Raw genomic sequence first — 12,845 nt, forward strand, 5'->3', positions numbered from 1 at the left:
GTATAAACTTGCATTTTTGCACAACTCTGATACCTTGTTCATGTCCATCCTGATCTTACAGAGTTTTCTCATGGAAGCACAGTTAAATAATTTTATTTTACCAAAAATATCAATTGCCAGGTGTCCTAATGTTCACATTTATTTGTAAGTGAATCTGTTAGCTGTATTAGCATTTGTAGATTGGCTTAAAATAAAACTGGCAAGAAATCTTGCAGAATAGAGACATTAAAACAAGCCCTGCAATGCAAAATGATGCCCAATTTATTAACCAAATCATGAATAATATAAAAATTAAAATGCGTTGAAGAGCCAAAAAATACACCTTATCCAACCACCAGTGACTAAGGAATAATAACCAGCCATGAATTATTGGGTAACTCGAGCATGTTTGCACCTGTATCAAAATAAAAAGTGTCACAATCTAGAGCTACGAATTATGAGTCAAATTGAATCCATCGATGTCTTTCAAAGTATGTAAACTCCCCTTAGAGGAGAGAATGAAAATTAGTAGTCAAATGTATATTGATTGAAAATATTTCAGAATTTGCAGTACATTCCACAAACGATAAGACTCCTAAAACACTTCATATGAAATTGACTTGAAGATCCAGGAAGGAATTCAAAAGTAATGTTTATATTTTATATCAAGAACATCACATGAAATCTCTTACAAATAGCTTCAGGATACATGCATTTTTCGTTCACAGTTCAAATCCTGCCTACTTGCACATTTCTGATTCTTCAAGCAAGATAACATAGTAATTTACATAATTTACACTAGTCGTAACTCATACACAACCTATTCATGTAAGTAAATGGTAGAAATAATTTCATGCATATTGCTCCATAATCCTTATTACCTCCTTATTTCTGCAAAAATTGTTGTTGAAGCCATAATAGATGTCAACATAAAGATGCAGATTCCATGAGAGGGATTACAAGACTGAGCAGTCCATCAAGATTATGAAAGTTCATATTGATAGCCTTTTTCACCACAGATATTTCATGTTCTCTATAACTTGAATCACTAGCAGCATCCAAAGCACTACCTGCTTTTGCAAAAGCTGCAAATGATGCACTAGCATCATCAACCTGCAAGTATAAAAATATTCTCTTACATGCTTTAACTAATAGAGACTGAGAAATAAGTACAAAAAAATGTGCAGAGGATAAAGCAAAGCTAAATTACATGGATCAATGTCACAGTGCAATTTCATATTCTAGAACAACATGTATCATCTACCAAATGCCCCAAGGCAATTTTCAACTTACAAATTGTAACAAATGGTTATAGTGTTGGTAGTGTTGTGTATCAATCACATAATTTCCTGATGCATTTAGAGATGCAACTCGTTTTTGTTGATTCGCTACTGTTAATGCATGGCAATTCAAGTTGTCAACATCAGACGCTGATGAACAAGGAGATTCACCTGCACAAACAAAAGTTTAAATACTAGTAAATATGCTAATTATAAATCATAATAAGTTCACACAACTCAGTATACATTACTACATTTTACTACAATGACAATCAACAACTACCCTGGGCATTAGATGTGTCTCCGTCTGCACATACTATCCATTACAGAAAATACTGATCTTAGAATTGTCATACAAAAAGTTTGGAATTTCAACCATATAATGGACAAATGAAGAATTCTGATGCCTAAAATCCACAAAATTCACTGAAAATCTAGTTTTGCAGTATCTTCTTTAATTAGTTAGAATTTGTTGTTGGGAAACTTGGGTAGTTAAACAGTTGACATAACTGAGGGAGTTACACGGATGAGAGCATAAGAAATTTCTCCGTATCACAGTAATATGTCTCCAGAAGTCAAGAGACTTCAGATGAAGTTTCTTCAAATCTCTCTTAGAAATCAAGATCTTCCTACAGAAGTTTCTTATTCTTTTATGTATAAATCACATTGGTTATCTTCCTAACTGTCGATATTTTGTTGGCAAGGGCTAAAAGCACTAAAGATATACAATAGGACTTGAGGTTGTTTTTACGTTTTGCATTTAATTGTACAGATTTTTCTAGTATAAAATATTCTCAGCTCCCAGCAAGGTATTAGTAAGGAGAGAAACAATAAAAAGGACTAAGATGTTTTTCCACTGAAGTTTTATTGATTGATTCTAATATTGCCAATCACTGAGTGGCACCTTATCATGTTTTTAAATAAGGCCATTCTTATCCTAGTTCTCATTAGCTTTTTCTAGGTGGCTATTATTAAAAATTTAACAGCTTGCATTATAATGATGACTATCAAATACCAATATAATATGTCTTTGCTTTCAGTGAAATTTTCATCAGTAGTTATAGTTTTTTCTATTTTTAATTTTTAATTTTTTAGGTTGTATAGAACTCCATACTTTTTGTTCATTTAAACATTTAACTAGTTTTACTTTTTGATATTTATTATTTTCTTTGTTCTCAATGGAATGACTAGATGTAACCATCAAAACACATGATTGTTTAAATACTCTAAAATGATCACCAACTAAACTAATGATCAGGAGTAAGATGTTTGTCCAGTGAACTATTATCGATTGACTGATAATTATTAATATTCCTAACCTTTGAACGACATAGTATCATGCTTCCAAATAATGGCATTCCCATCCAAGTTCCCACCTGCATTTTCTAGGTGGCTGTAATGTCCCCTTCCTAAGCTAGTTCAACATGGTGGCATCATTAGGTTATTTAGCCGATTCCCAAGCGCTAATGATTAGGATCAGGAAATCTTGGAAGCAGTATTAGGTGGGATGTCATATTTAGACATTTGAATGAGCATAAAATTTCTTTCTATAGCCTTTTGGGTTAACTCTCTCATGCCTACTATTTTTAGTAAGTTAGTTATCAGCTCCAACAGAGTTGGCATACTTGCTATTTTTAGTATTGATGGTAGGTCCAATTTTGATGATCATCCCAACTTTGATATAGGCCAAGGAGTTTACACTAAATGATGATAAATTATATGTTAATAGAGTTAAATTAAATATTATATATTAAATTTATCGTTATTTTTATTTATTTACTTAATGAAGGGACTATAGAGGCCAAACATTAAATTGAAGATGATTTATTTTAATGAATGGGCCTTTATTATTTATTGCTCCAATGGGAGATTGGAAATGGAAGTGCTTCTTATTAAATAAAAGCGAACAAAATATTCCTGAAAAATAGTGAAAAAATTAAGCTATTTTTTAGAACAATGAAAAAGAAAAGCTATTCCAAGAAAAATAGTGAAGAAGCATGAGAAATATTCTCAAAAAGATAGCAAAAAAGCAAAAAGTGTTTCCTTTTCTTGAAAAAGCAGCGGAAAAGCTACAAAAGAAGGAATAGGACTCTCATTTAGGGATTGTCATGTCCCCAAATTTGAATGTAATAATTTAATTTAATTAATTAATTAACTGGTCCCAAAAACTTAAATAATATAACAAAAGGACCTTTAATTAGTTACTTTAATTTATTAATATGGGGCACAAGTTAATAATATTTGTATTTGTGATTCCGATTGATTTAGTATATCTCAGACCCATTTTTTATTTAATTGCGTCTGTAGGTAGGTGTGGCCATCAGCTATCTTTGTACACCCTCGGAAAGGTTTCCCCGACAAGTATTTAAGCACAACATGTAGGTAGTAGTAGGTATGCAATTTGGTTTATTATTTCTGTACAGCGAATTCCTATTGGGATTTCTTTGTTGTTTGTCATTTCAAGAGTGAAAGATCTTCTCTACTTGGCTCTTCTGACTTAAGTGGGATTCAACCCTCACCCTATTCTGTTTGTATGGTTTTTCTTGGATCTGGCAAATCGGAGCGGCATTTTATCTATCATTGTATTTGGAAATTCTAAAGTGCTAATATTGTTTCTCTATGTGCACTATCTTTATTTGCAAATACTCATATCTGCATCAATCTATGATTTGGTTTTCAATACTTGTACTAGCATTGTTTGGTGTCTCTAACGAATGCAATCATTTGTACGCCAACTCTGAGCACAATCCCAATCATTGGCGCAACCTATAATACCTTACATCCCACACGACACTATACCATCCGTACACTTTCCATAACCATTGCCTCCACCATACATCACCACATAGCCTCTTTCCATATCCCACACAGTTGCTTCCTGCACTGTACGACCTCCTCCCTACACCTTACGGCCTTGCACAACACAACCAGCTCCACACCCCTTCACCCTATGACTACATCTCCATACTCCTATTGTACGAACTCCACACCTCCACCGTACAACCTGCCTTTGCATACCATACATCCTTCCCTATACCATCCATATGGTCAGCTCCAAGATATTGTACGGCCAGCTCCATTATACCGTATGACCTTTGTTTTCCCCTCCCAGTTCGGTGTGATACATGTTTTGAACCGTACACCATCTTCTTGAATTATATGGCCACTACAATTCGTCTCCATCAGTTGGTAATTTGGTCAAACGAGCAGAAATCCTTACGCAAGGAACGAGAATATTACAGGGATGTTAAAAAAGATTTTGATATTGCTTCTATTTACTGAAAATTACTTCTTTTTCGTTGGTTTTCCAGACCAAAAACCCTAGTTCGCAACATTCTTCATCTTGTTGAAAGATACGATATGGAGTATAATCTCATGATTTTATTTTAAGGTCACATTTGGGTAGTATTGGAATTTAGGTTTTTAGATTTGCAAAGCTTATTGGATATCAAATTCACTAAGAACTTCGCAGAAGACTGAGAAGGATTAAACTTCTATTTTTCTGGTTGTAACTCCTTCCTTGCTGGCCAAACCGTTTCCACCCAGCCATATCACTTCTTGAGGGTCAACATGAAGATTCTAGAGCAGCCATTAGGGTTTAAGGAGCCAATACTTGCATTCACTAAAGATCATAGTTGTTGTTTGACAGATGTAGACCCAACCTTACCATTTGAAGCATTTTAGTGAAGAACCTAGGGTTGATGGAGCTTATACATGCTGATTATTATTACTGCAGTCATTTATGTTCATTCCCAGCAAATGGGTATGTTGTATTTGTGTTTATGATCAGACTTATCCATCTGGATATCTTCACTTTTGTCTTTATATTGCACTTTCAATTTGAACTTGATTTTAAAAGTGAATATTGCAACCATTTCCTTTATATTTGCTGTCAAAGTATTGTATTTATTGCAATATAAATCAGCTCTTTCTATTCTGTTTATCAGATGGTCTTAAACTCGCAGGCAAAATCCAAAAAAATCAAGCAGATATTTACAGCGGCTAATATTTGAAACTTAACAGCTTACACAATGATGATGGCTATCAAATATTGATATAATGTCTTTTCTTTTAGTGGCATTATTTTGGAACTTCTAGTTTTTTCTATTTTTAAACATCTACATTTTTGAACTTCTATAGCACTCCATAATTTTGTTAATTTTAACATTTATGTAGTTCTATTTTTCAATGTTTGCTTTCTTCTCGAGGAAATGACTAACGATCGAGATCTGCAAATGGGTAGGAGTCTTCATGGTTATATTATAGTAACCGGGGTGGACACAAATGTCTTTGTTGGAAATTCCTTAGTTGATATGTATGGCAAGTGTGTAAGAATGGAAGATGCTTACAACTAAACCCTCTGAAATGATCGCTTATTATACTATAGATCAATGATTTTTAACCAAAACCTAGGTTGAGGACAGCTTAAGAAAAGGGCTTCAGGAGACAAGTGTTAAAAACTTGAACTCTTCAAATATATTTTGAATGAAAAAATCTATATAAAATACTAAATAACCCTACCTAGATAGTACGAAGTTCTTAGTAGATACCTATAGATAAATGCATATCAGCTGAAATTATATTATGATGACAATGCTTTCCTTCACCTGTACCTTCATGTTTTACGGTTAGACTGTCAATTCCATTATCTTGCATAACATTGAATATGGGTAACGTCTGACACAATAACAGAGTATGTCTAGAACAAATAAGCGTTCACCCTTCCATAGCATAGAAATCCCCAATGGGGTCCTCTCAGCCATGGCAATTGCAAATAAAATTTTTTAAATCAACAAAATTACAAATGAATACAATGTTAAATTCTTAAAAGTGTAAACCAAAACTAACCTGTCGGAAACATAACAACAGCTGATTTAAGTTCTTGTCTATGTTTGCTTAAATACAGATTCTTGGCCATCACAACATGCATGCATGTGAATCCTGTGCATTGGTAGGCTAGAGCAGCAGCTGCCCACTTTCCATTCCATTCATACACCTTAGCACAATCCCTATAAAAAAAATGAGAATATTTTATAATCAATGTAGTCAAGAATTAGGAAGTGAATAATTAAATATAAACCCTCAGTGACCTTTAACATACTGTAGAAACAAAAATAGTCTGAACTTCAAGTTTGAAAAGCTCATTGAAGCAATCTTCCATTACAAAGAAGCTTTAATGTCCTTAAATTTTTAAGCTTTTAGGTTTAGCTGGTCCATTCACTCTGAAAAACACATTTTGTTGTTAAAACTATGTAACCTCACATATATATAATAGCTAACAGAAAAAGGGGACTAACATGTTACTTTTCAAAGACCAACTAGTAATTGACCCTATGACTTCTCATGTGCATGTTAGGGTGCCCTACAACCAAGTGAACGGTCCTTTTTGTAACTAGAGCTTTTTATAACCATGGTATTTTTCATGGACTAGCAAGGACCTGAACCTAGGGCCTCCCATGCGCAATTTGGGGTTCTCTACCACTGAGCTACAAGTCCTCTTTCTGATGGGGAAACTTGCAGACACATACACAAAAAGTGCATTTTGTGACCAAAAGATATTAAATCAATTTTCTGTCACTTGAGAAAATTTCAGGAACAAACTGTGGTAACTACAATTTAAGACTTCAAAGCAAGCTTCAAGGATGGATTTTCATTTGGTAAATCTTACTCCTGGTAGAGATTGCTAAACTTGAATTTACATGGAAGCTTGGTCAATATAGTCTAAACCTAGATATACAAATTTTTAAGAATTTATAAGTTCAATGGAAAAAAATAAAAACCTTCTGTGAATTTCAACCATTGAGTCTCATTTTCTGAATTGATATCAAAGGTGTTCCTACTACAGTTGAAGACAACTTATCAGATATTAAAGGTTCTCTGTTTAGAAGCTCTGTCCATTTAACTAAACAATTAGCCCAAACCATTTTTTTAAAATTTACAATTTTAGAATGCATATAATCTGTGAATTTGCTCGATCAACTCCAACCATTAAAATTTAAATGCAACTAAAAGGAACTTACTCAGAAAGCCTAGCAGAGTATGTGAACAAAGGCATAGATTTATTTCCCCAGTGCCTCACACTTTCAGAACTCAAAGGCGGTTCTAAAATTGAAGCACTTTGTAGAAATTTTAAAGATGCACGGAAATAGAAACCAACAGCTTCAAGTTCATCGCCTCCATTTCTCTAGATCATACAATAACAAAGAATTAACCAACCAAAAAGACTTTAATTCACACATCACAGATCACACAAAAATCCTAACGAATTTTGGTCAAATTCAAAGAATGAAGTGTATGGGTAATTTACATGAAAAAAAAACAAACCTTAATCCTATCTGCTTTCTGTTCCAAATCCTTGCCTTCTTCTAAAGCTGCATTTGCCATATATGACTTATGTTCCCTATTTGAACTTACAAGTGCTCCCTCAACATCCCTTTCTACAAATCCTTTCCACTCTGAAGATTTTACTTGGGAGCCTGAAGTCCCCTTACAAGATGTGTCTGATTGTTTACGAACTACAGAAGATTCACCTCTAGAAGCATCAATCAACAATCCTTCCAGTTGGTTGCCATTAAAAAACAATGTATCCAGACTGGGCTTCCCACTTGTTCCTGATGATTTACACAAGTCTTTAGCACCCATTATAAACCCAGAACAGTCACTTAGAGAATCGCCAGTTATGCCTGCTTTTGGACTAGGGTTCCTCGAATTACAAAAATCTATCAAGTCAAAATTTCTTGCATTAGTGTGTTAAAAAATTGAAGGTTTTTCAGCTTGTACAATCATAACAGGCAATGATGAAACAGAGCACTCGAATGCAGATCCTTGTCTTTCAGGTCTAGTGCGAAGAGATTTAGTATAGCATGAAAGCTTAGATGAATTGGATGTAGAAGATACAAATGGAGGCCAACAAGATGATTCCTTTTTCAAAGGTTTATTATGATCAGAAAACATCTACATTAATCCATGCTCCTTTGACTGTTGGTTGCTATGTTCTGCTATCTCATGAAGAATGCATTCTAGATTTGATGAAACAGTTTTCACTTTTTGCTCTTGTTCATCTTTATTTCCTTTGCTTGCATGAGGCTGAATAGATTCTGTCTTTAAAGGTTTTACTCTTTTTCGCTTAGGTTGGCCTTCCTCCTTCCCTATTTCAAAATCCACCATGCAATTTGTTTCTACCACCCCTTGATGGGTTGCCTTTCCTTTCTTCTGCTCCATGAATTTCCTTTTCTTGGTTACCTGCTGCTGATCCTCAACTTTACTTTCTCCATTCAAACTTTCTACACCATTTTCTTTGGTTAATGCAGCATTTGTTACAATTTTGAATCTGTTACCTATTTTCTTTGATTTCAGAGGTAAAAAATCAACCCCTTTGGCATCATGCACTGCCATGGAATAACAAAAAAAGGTTATGTAATCTTTTCTACTAGAAAAATAATTTCCAATACATGACAATTATTGGATGATGCTTTCAGAGAATTTGCAGTTGTTACTTGGATGGTTTTTCGCCTTCATTTTTTTTGCAGACGTGCACTCCTTTAATTCGCTATCCATCTTACGCTTAACATTTAAAGTGTGTGCACGATTTACTTCAGGCTCATGGGCTGTCACGAGGCAACCAAAAACTGAAACAATTACATCCAAAAACAATGACAAGAAACTCACTAATCACTAAATGATCTATCTACAAAAGGAAAAACACTATATGAAAATAACCATCTATATTCTAAAACTGTTGGAAAACAATTATTTTTATTTCATGCCTATAAATGCAGATTCATATCAAAGTTTCAAACTCATAATTATCTATAGAAACAGATCATGATAACACAGTATCATTTCTTGCAGAAACATTGACATAGTAAGTTAGTTTCACCCTATATACGTCCCATCTGTAAGAATTGTTTTTGGTGTCTGAAGATTGGCTTTCAAAACAATTATTACATTCAGTAACTTGCAACAACATGTGCCATGCAGAAGTGTACACCTTCCATCTACAAATCTAACTTGAACAATCTATAACCCAGGTGGTCCAAGGACCAAAGTTATAATTTATGCAATTAACCTACTAAAATTCAAACATGGTTTAACCATAAAATGATTGATAAGCCAGAGAAGATCTGAAGATAATAGAGGCAAACATTCATATAAGATGTGCCTGTGAAGCATTCTGATTGAACAGACTGAATACTTTAGCTAGATCAAACAACCGCCAGGATTTTATAACAAACTAATGATATATGCATTTCAGAGTTTTTGTTAGTTGCAACTGTCAAATATGCCAAGTTACTTCAGCAGTGATTTACTAACATCTATGTCCTATCACACACCACTACAAGATAGTAGTTACATGGATGATAATTGAAAGGCAAAATTGCAGGTATAATTATAGTCTTCAGAGCATGCCCATCCCTACATTGATATTTTATATGCGCACTGACAATCATGATCAATTTTTTCTATATTTTGTAATGACAATATATATAGACACACACACACACACAAAGTCTAATTCTATAATTACATGTAGAGCATTGGATTAAATAGAATCTTCAAGTCTGAATACCTCATAATAATAACACTTTCACTTAATTGAAAAATTTCTCTGGCTAGCTTTAGAAACACAGATCTCCAATTTAATATTTTTCAATTTGAGCCTATTAAGCATGTTTGGGGAAGCCAAGGGAAACAATGAAGTGTTCCCAAATTTCACTGTTGTAGAAACTATGGTACTCTGTAGCAATTATGAACTGTATTCAAGCCCAACTGAACCTTAACAGGACCAAGGGATAATTTTTCTTAGTTGGATGTTGCATGCCCTTAGGCTAAATTTGGTTGAATAAGTTTCCAGGCACTGTTTGTGGATTTGCTCTCCAAAACCTACCATGATTATTTATGGGAGTTGGAACAACTGATGGCTTGGTTCTAAAATTTCAAAGCTCAGGCACAATTTATCTAAATAGGTTAAGATAATTATTGATATATATGCACTTATGTTTATCGGATCCCTAACCCTTATAGAAATAACTTGCCTTATGAATTATATTTTAAACATTGTATAACATGATTGCAAGATCTAAACCAGACTTGATAATGACATTTTATTGGTAGAGGTATAATCTTAACTATGGATAAGTTTCTTGTTTTAAATGAACTTAACATTTCAGAGCAAGATTTAGGAAAAACCCAAAAGGGGACACTCCATTTTTGTGTTTGCTTGGGTGAGACTAGGTATAGAACCCCTCCAAATTTTATCTTAAAAATTTACATGAAAAATTCACAAATATTCAAGCACTACAATGTAAAAGTCACTTTTTATTTAATAAAGCTTTTTATTTGTACTAGCCTTCTTTAAGTAAATAAATGTGTATGCACCTCATCGGACAAGACTATTACAGGCTATCCTTTGCCCTTGGCTTCCAATGTACAATGCATCTCTGTGTCACAAATCACTTATTGTTGTAAGTTCTTGTTTGCTATTTCAAATTTGGGTTCTACATGCAAATATTTCTTCTGTTAGATACAATCACTGGAAATCTCATCCTAGGGTACAATACTGTTCATAATGGTTATGCAACTGTTTTCTTCTGCCTTCTCAAACTTTGCTGTTAGATTTAATTGAGGTGTATATCTGTTTCAGATAGTCTCAGATAGTCTCAAGTTAACATTAAATTAATTGGAATAATATTGAGTAAGCAACATAAACATTTACAACTAAAAATAAAATTTCAGCACAGACATCCTCATTCCAGAACACTATGCATATTGACTTCAAATTCGATACAAAAGTAAAATGTTATAGGAAATTATGTAATGGAGGTAACAGGCTAACCTCAAAGAAGAAAGAAACAATTAAAACATTGAAAGCGTTATTAACTTCTTCTTGAAGTTACCTGTGCAGGTCTTAAATGTCAATCTATAATTTTTATAATAGTCTCGGGAATTTTCTTTCAATGTCTAGAACAAAATATAATAATGACAAATGCAAAGAATCTATATGATGCATTATGAGAGTTAGCTGCATCCTGCACTGGTCAAGAAATATGCATTGGCTTATTGTGCCTCGCATATTTAAAGCTTGATATTAGTTCCATTACCATTCATAAACAACAGATATTTTAAATCTGTAAAGACAACATAGTTCATTTGAACAGGAGCTAAAAAGAACATTACCTTCACCTCCAGATGTCTCTTTTAGTATCGCCGTATCTTTAATTTTATTTCTCTGCTTGATTACACCATTTGACTTCCCTCCATCTTTACACTGTGAAAAACTTACAGCACTTTCTTCTTGCTCCATAAAACTCTTGTATTGGTCAATTCTATTTTTTACAGGTAAGTAATAGTCCTTCCCAAAAAAAGAATTTGAGAACTTAACAGTGCCTGAAACATTTGGCATACTTCTTTGAACTAAACCTTTCTTATTACTGACAATCTTTATACTTGACTGTAAAGACCTTGGCCATATCTGGTTTGATGATTTAGGATCAAGCATAGCTGTTGAGAGAGAAGCTGGAAGTTGATCCTCTCCCTGAGTTGTTTCTGAAGGTATCTGTGCTTGTGAAATTGCATTTTGACGCTCTACCGCCTCTGTTGTTTCCTCTTCTGGGACATTACAGTGATTCATCCCAGGCCTGGTCAGACAAAAAAACAAAATAAGGCAGTCAAATTTCCCATGACTACTTATGAAAAGCTATATTGATTTTAAAGATACAATATGGAGTATAATCTCATGATTTTATTTTAAGGTCACATTTGGGTAGTATTGGAATTTAGGTTTTTAGATTTGCAAAGCTTATTGGATATCAAATTCGCTAAGAACTTCGCAGAAGACTGAGAAGGATTAAACTTCTATTTTTCTGGTTGTAACTCCTTCCTTGCTAGCCAAACCGTTTCCACCCAGCCATATCACTTCTTGAGGGTCAACATGAAGATTCTAGAGCAACCATTGGGGTTTAAGGAGCCAATACCTGCATTCACTAAAGATCATAGTTATTGTTTGACAGATCTAGACCCAACCATACCATTTGAAGCATTTTAGTGAAGAACCTAGGGTTGATGGAGCTTATACATGCTGATTATTATTACTGCAGTCATTTATGTTCATTCCATCCATATGGGTATGTTGTATTTGTGTTTATGATCAGACTTATCCATCTGGATATCTTCACTTTTGTCTTTATATTGCACTTTCAATTTGAACTTGATTTTAAAAGTGAATATTGCAAGCATGTCCTTTATATTTGCTGTCAATGTATTGTATTTATTGCAATATAAATCAGCTCTTTCTATTCTGTTTATCAGATGGTCTTAAACTCGCAGGAAAAATCCAAAAAAATCAAGCAGATATTTACAGCGGCTAATATTTGAAACTTAACAGCTTACACAATGATGATGGCTATCAAATATTGATATAATGTCTTTTCTTTTAGTGGCATTATTTTGGAACTTCTAGTTTTTTCTATTTTTAAACATCTACATTTCTGAACTTCTATAGCACTCCATAATTTTGTTAATTTTAACATTTATGTAGTTCTATTTTTCGATGTTTTCTTTCTTCTCGAGGAAATGACTAACGATCGA

The 12,845-nt window shown here is 33.7% G+C and overlaps 1 pseudogene; it reads right to left on the reverse strand.

Moving 5' to 3' along the window:
- Positions 1 to 903: 903 nt before the first annotated feature.
- On the reverse strand, positions 904 to 12,169 carry LOC149559341 (uncharacterized; annotated as a pseudogene).
- Positions 12,170 to 12,845: the final 676 nt, after the last annotated feature.

This window comes from Cupressus sempervirens, chromosome 5 (assembly GCF_028749045.1).
Source record: "Cupressus sempervirens isolate cs-2001-9-10 chromosome 5, ASM2874904v1, whole genome shotgun sequence".
Lineage (NCBI taxonomy): Eukaryota > Viridiplantae > Streptophyta > Pinopsida > Cupressales > Cupressaceae > Cupressus > Cupressus sempervirens.